Genomic DNA, 7,312 nt, shown 5'->3' on the forward strand with positions numbered 1-7,312 from the left:
CACGACGCGTTCGGTGACCAGGGATAAAAGTCAATTACGCGCGAACGTCGGACGGTTTTACGTCGGTTGGGCTGGGCGCACGGCGTGGATCGCGGCCTGTCCGTGGAAGAATAGCCGCGGCCGCGGCCAAAATAAGCGTTTATCGCGGCGCGGAGATAAATAATTCGCACGTAGGCCGGCCACGGGCACGGGCATAAAGATCGGTGAGAAAAATACGAGCCTGGAGAGCCGGGGGGAGCCGCGATGACGACCCACGGTGCCCGTGTCGAGCGGCGAAAAAGTGGCCGAAAAGCGATAATCGGCGAGCCTTATCATCCTCCCGTATCCCCAATAAAATCGTGCCGCGGACATATAAGCGGCTGGCAGCACCGGTGTTGCACTTGGCGGCGGTTTATAGTTGGAAATGACATCATCGGCAATCTCCGGCATACACCTAGCGCGTAATCGGCGGACGAAGGCGTATCAGCTGTGTCGTATCTTATTTCCGTCTTGTTCCCTTGCACCGTGTGCCCGTGGACCGCTGTCGCGAGTGTGGCGCGCGGTGCGCGTGGAAAACCAGGCCCCGGACGGGGCCCAGACAGAGAAAAGGACGGGACAGAGAGTGCTAGGCCGAGAGAGAAAAGGCAAGGAAAGGGGCAGATAGAGAAAGAGAGGGGGAGAGTGCGCCGCGTGTGGGTCGCGTGTCGGTAAAGCGAGCTTATGCCTGGCCACGACTAGCCAAGCGTGAGATGACGAACAACCTTGCAGCGATTCGCTAATGGCTCGCTACCGACGCGAGTATCCTTGCCAGTTTTTCGTTACCACTCGGCACACACCGAGCTTATTCCACTCGGTACCCCCCGTGACACGGTAGTAGATACGTATCTCTCTCGCGGTATCCTCGATATGGCCGGTGCAGAGGACGACCAGGGGGCTGAGACACGTCCTCCGCGACGCTCCCGTAGACGCTCATCCGGGACCAAAAGGACGAAGACGACAGGGAGAGAGGACCGGGTTCGAATTCACGTTTCCGCGAAATTGAAACGCCCATTCGCCGTGCATTCCTAACTTTCTTCTATCCTCGAGGGATCGAGCGAATAGAGAGCGATTTCCTTTCTTCTCCGCCTGGCGGGGATCGACGTTTCGGTGGATCTAGAACCGGGGCCAGCGATTCGTGGAAACCGCGCCGGCAGAAAGAACCGTCACGTTCGATTTTAACGACGAAACCGACGGATACGCTGGAATTATTAATCAGCCAGTTCTTACAGGGGGTCCGCCGATCCTCGGGGATATAACATTAGCAATTTCATTCCTCGCGCTTCCAGGATTCGCATCGATATCGATTATTTAACGAACTTCTTCGCTGACCATCGGACGCTTTCATATCGTCCGCGGAGCCGAGGTTTTGCCCGCCTCTATTTAGCCCCCCTCCGCGGCCCGTTTTAATTAGCCCGAGCGGTGGAAACGAGGCTGCTGCCTGGCTCCAATCGCATTCCCTGCTCATCTCCCAGAAGAAACGCTTCGGTAGAGTCGTTCCGTCAGCTGCCACGATCGAAGGCAAAGGAGGAATGGGCTTTCTTCGAGCTGAGCGAATGCGAGAAGATTATTTACGACGGATATCTCATCGTATAATTGGATTCGTATCGCCAGTGTTCTCGGTATTCTTCGTATTCACCTATCCAGTCAGCCCCGTTGCTCGAGCCTAACCCGTGATACCGATCGCAGTCGCGAGAGAGGATACTTCGGGATACTGTGCGTTCGAGGAAAGAAGGCACAGCGTGTTTACATTCTCACGCCGATTCTCCCTTGGTCAAAGACAGCGACAGCTGTTAGCAGAAAACGGTGACCAAAGATCTCTGACAGCATCTAGGGCCAATAGCTGTCACTGTCTATGATCAAGGGAGTGTCAGCGAGGTTAATCAACCTCGAAGTTAGGATGTAAACGCGTTGTGCCTTCTTTTCTCGAACGCGCTGTACTCGGTCCTATGCATAGTTTCCACGAAACTACACGGACACCCATCAACTCGAGGCGCGCAATCGAGCGTTCCATCGTCTAAATAATCGATTCGAGGCTCTTCGACCCGCAGCCTCTCGTCAGGTCCGCCGATCCAGGATCGTAAACTCCGGCCGTGGTCGATCTCGCGTTAACGGTACCCGGAGCTCCTCCGAAACTCATCTTCGGATCGTCGCAGGCGGAGAGATCGAAATCGGGGGAAACTGTTAGCGTGGCTGATGAGCCTCGCGGGTACACACCTGGGCCACGCGTGGGCCCACACACGCACGAGCGTGTATAACCTATCACGCCTCCTCGCGTGACGTCACACTTGGCTATATCGACGCTGCTGCCAGAGGGGCGGGGGCGGGGGGCAGAAAAAAGGCCTCGATCAGCCAGGGAAAAAAGGAGTGACCCGAACCGGTCCACGCCGGGTCAACAGCACACGCGCCACCCCCGTAGGGCCCGTCGTGCAACGGCCTGACGCGCATCTAACGGGTGTTTCTTCAAAAATCTGGGACACCCGCATCTCGCGTCCACGGACGCGTCGGGCATCGCAAGATGCGCGGCTGCTTCTTCTGCGTGGCACGAGCGACCGACTCGTGAGCTGTAGGGAGTTTGGCAGAAGTTGGGGGTCTGATACGCGCGGGGGTCTTTCCTCGGGGGGATTCGCGTCGTTCGTTTACTTCGTCACGCGTTTGGTCCATTATCGCTATGATGTCCACACGATCCCGTCTAATCGGGATCATTTCAATCGTCATTTGCGCATGACACCAACGTGGTGCCAGCCAACGTCATAACGTTAACCCTCTGCACTCAACGATTTCTTGGCTAAAGAAAACCAGGACTTCAAAGAATTTCTGCTGTAAAGCTATTTTTTGGAGCAGTAAATAAGAATTCGTAAGATAATTAACACATACAATTATTTGATTAAATTTGACATATTAACGAGTATCGATCGTTGGAATTTTATCAAATGGCGACTGAAGGGCTCCTCTCGTGTGCAAAGGGTTAATAAAAATTCGAGCCTGTTCATCTCTGTGGGTTCATGCGATTAGGCTACCTGATAGAGCCAATATATACATCCTAGTTAGGGTACATCACTATACGTTCTTCTTAGACACCAATATGCCAGTAATTTTTATACGAAACGGACCAAAAATAAAATTATAATTTACCGATCCGTGACTCGAGTACAGCAAACTCGAGTAAGACATGTCTAGCATTTAGTCGGAGTAAATAATCACAATGTGGCGCCTACTGGGTACAGGAAGATCGATGGTTTCGCGTGCATCGATGACGAAAGTCTCCGACCGGCGAGTCTTCTCTGGGAAAACGATTATTTTCGAAAAACGAGCAAACGCGTGAGATATCTCGAGAGTCCAAGATCCGCCAGTGCTTTCGGTCCATTAATCAGGTTCTGCATCTCCGGCGTAAAGAGTCTAACGCTGAAAAGAGACTTCCGTGAACGTAACCACCGACATAACCGGCGATCTGAGTCACGGAGACTCGGGAACGTAATGCAAGGAATACTGGAAGCAATAACCGGTAGCGCTCGATGATCCGATTTACATTTTAATTTAAATAACTCCCTATGCCGGGCTATCTGGACATCGATGGTTCCAATTACGAGCCGCTAGTCTGCGCGAGCGCGATCCAGGCGATCCGATAATCACGCCGATCTCCATCGGGTCTAATTTCCCTCGGAGACAATCACGAAGAGCAACAGGCTCGTTTCCTCGATAACGCATCGCATTCGCGTCACATAACGTCTTGTTTATTCCGGTGAAATCGGCCAGGACCGGCAGCCTATGGATACTCGAGCCATCTTCCCTCGTCTCGTCGGATAAACGCGGTGTTTCATCCTTATCCGGCGAGCGAGCTCGGCTTATCGCCGCGTGTAATTTTAGCGGGACTCCAGCGACATAGTTGCTTCGTCTTGCGCGCAATTTCGAGACACCGTCGAGGATTTAAACGCCGATTAACCGCGACTATTTTTCCGGGCCCCTGGGACACGACAAAGGCTACTAAATCACGCGAAATTAGTCGTTAGCCGGGAACCAGCGGCAAATTAAAATCGAACGTAGCACAAAGGCAGGACTCCCAATTACGAAGGTCGAGCGAGCAATCCCCATACGAGTATTCTTCATCCGAGCATTATCTTCCTCCCTTCTTTGCAAACGATAAACGACGAAGCATAAAAGTCGCGACTCGAACGCGCATAACGCGCGAGGACATCCTACTCGCTCGCAGGACCGACACACGCGCGCGCCAATAACGCGCCAAAGAAAATTTACAGCCCCTCGTCTCTAGCCCCCCCTTTTGCAGCGTGCCCCCGCTGCGGAGGAGGAATCCGTGAGAACGGGGCTGCTCACCCCGTCGCGGGTCATTAGAGGATCGACAGCGTGTTCTTCTTCGCGGTGCTCTCCCTGATTACGCGAAACTCGATCAACGTTTTGCTCCCGCGACGACGCCGCGTGTTCCCGCGTAATTACCGCGGACCCCGGCTGGAATGCGCGGAAATCGTGCGAATATCCTCGCTGTATCGGCAACCGGATAGGAGCAAAAAGCGTTTTACAGCACTGATAGCAGGTTATTAGCGAATCGTCGTAGGACTGTTCATCATCGCGCGCCACGGCGCCGCTCGCGCGTTTCAGCTCGCGTGTGCACGCCTCTTTCTCTCTCTCTCTGCGTTTTCACTCGCGTCTAGCCGTGCCCCGGCCCCCGTCGGACCTGGTCCATTTCTCGAAGTCGACCGAGCCGCTCAATTATCCCGGCGGAATACAAGATAATAATTGCGAATATTAGCGGCGTTTCGGAAGTTTAATGAAAAGGACGTGGCAACGCGAGCCGCGAGCCGGTAGCAAATTATTCCTGGATACTGCCACGCATACCGGTGCCTCCGCTTTTACTACTTCGCCGGCTATCCCGCCATTTATCATTCCCAACGTGCAATCGAAGCGGCGCGGCGCGGAACGCGCGCGAAACCAATGGGAAAATGAACGCGATGCCAGCGCCGCCAGCTACCGGGCGCTCTAACTACCCGAATTCCCGCGTCGTTCGACCCACTTCGGTTCGCCGACTATGGCTATCCGATCGCCATTGATCCCGCCGTTTTACCCGCCGCGGCTCGGCTTCGTTCCTCGTCGTTTTCCGCGAAACGATACAGGCTTATCCCCGAGGATGGAAAGAACGCGGAGAAGAAGGAAGCGGTCGCGGAAATCTTGCCGAAGGATGCTGGGTGGGAAGTTACTAGGGAGGCATCATTTTTCCACCACTAGGGGAATGCTCGCGAGCCGTTTAACTACCCAAGATGACTCGACGGCGACGTCGGAGATGCAAGAGTCGTCCCGGCCCCGGCAGGCGGGAATCAACGAGGGCCCAGAGAGGAGGTAGGTAGTCAAATTTACAGCGAGGGAGAACAAAGGGAACCGGGCCGTCGTAAAGAAGGTATCGCGTACATTGTAGAGGGCGCGCGTTATTTATTACGCATAAAGATTCGCGCCAGCGGCCAGACGTTGCTTTACTTTTCGCGCCTCGTCCTCCGCTCGCGTACCGCGTGGCTTAATTATTTATTGCGCGTAAACGTGCCAGGGAAAAGCGGCACGCGCGAGCTGAAAATCCTTCCAGGACTCGCGGACACGCCTGGAGACGCGCCAGTCCTCTCCGACTCATGGTAATTTACAGTCACGTTAATTACCTCGTAAGTTACACCCACGAGACACAGAAATCCCTGGGGCTCATTACGATAGGCTCACCGGTTGAATAGCCAGGGAACATGGCGGCCGCGTTTAAGGGCTACGGCCATAACACCCGGATTTACAGTGATTTTCATCTGACCGCGATCCTTGCTGCAACTCGTGCCTGAATTCTGTGCTCTGGGTTCATATCTCTGGAAGAGAACGGGAAATTTATCGAAGTATCTGATCTGGGGAGAAATAGGTCAGATGGTCGAATGACTTTAGCAGAGTTCGGTGCCGTTTAGTAATGCAGCATCATGAGTGCATAAGAGTCGAAGTTGTTGTAAAATGCCATAGTTGGGATAATCTCTCGGAATAACTACACTTGCTATTTTTACGGTTGCTTAGAAGCAAGGAACCACCGTTAGATTTTATCAGAATTGCGGAAGATGTCAGATGTCGCTAGAAGCATCTGGCAACACGGAACAGGAGATTAGAACTCTCCTGTAGAAGTAAATAGGTCCGGACTCTGGTATAGTTCCCACTGTATCGATTTTGCGACGGGATACTCTTTGGAACAAGTGGCTATAGTCGCAATACCACTATATAAACCAAAAACACGGGTTACTAAACTAGGATTCCCTATACAGATGAAAATCTGTGACACATGTTAGACGGTACTATCCGATTTTTAAATATTCGGCAGAACGCGAAGCAATTATACTTGTAGCGACCAACGTTCATACCTTCGACAATAGATGGATTCCTACTTGAAGGAGGTTCGAGGATATTCTAGCAAGTCCTCGGTGAACCTTCGACCTTCCATAAATAGCAGTTCCTACGCTACCTAAGTATCCACGTCTAAGGCAGGGCTTGTTAGAAGGCCTTACTGGCGAGTCCACTAACAGGCCCAGGACGAAACGTCCTTTTACTTGCTACCCTATATCATAGCACACTGATCAAGTGGATACCAACAGCCAGTACCGAGGAACAACGAGATAAGACAAGACTATCATCGACACTCTTTGAGGTGGACCCTCGCATACTAGTTTACCATTAAATGTAAGCCATTGAGCCATCGAGTAGACCTCGATAGGTCTACATCCTATAACCTATTTCAACGGCAAAAATCTACCACGACCAAGCCGTCGGATAACCTCTCCGATATCTAGATTTCAATCACAGAACACGCGCACAGAAGCAACGCGGTGGTAGCTACACAGAGGGAACCGCAGGGTACTGGAAAGAACGGAGAGCTGCTGCACTCTGACATGGTTTGTTCCCTCCGTGCTTGTTTGAAACGGTCGGAGGGAGACGTCGGATAGCCGGACGAAGCGGAGCACGAGCGAAAGGGAAGGCGGAAGCGGCGTCGGCGGCCGGCGATTCCGTGTTTGGGATTTTCGAATCGTCGAAGAAGACGGACGTCTCAATCGGCGGCGCGGAACGTCCACGGTGGTCGACAATGGCGAGCAATCGCATATATATCCCTGGTGAGTCGGTGTTCACGCCTGCTAATCACCCAGGGTTCAGGCCTCGTACGAGGGTGATTAATGGATCGAGGCCGCGTCTCGGGTACCGCGGGACAAAGTTACGAGCGAACCTACCGCAGCCCTATATCAATCCTGATTTCCTGAGGCTGCTTTCACAAAGGAGCCCTTCT

The sequence above is a fragment of the Eufriesea mexicana genome, unplaced genomic scaffold (genome assembly GCF_001483705.2).
Source record: "Eufriesea mexicana isolate 0111107269 unplaced genomic scaffold, ASM148370v2 scaffold1623, whole genome shotgun sequence".
Taxonomy (NCBI): Eukaryota; Metazoa; Arthropoda; class Insecta; order Hymenoptera; family Apidae; genus Eufriesea; species Eufriesea mexicana.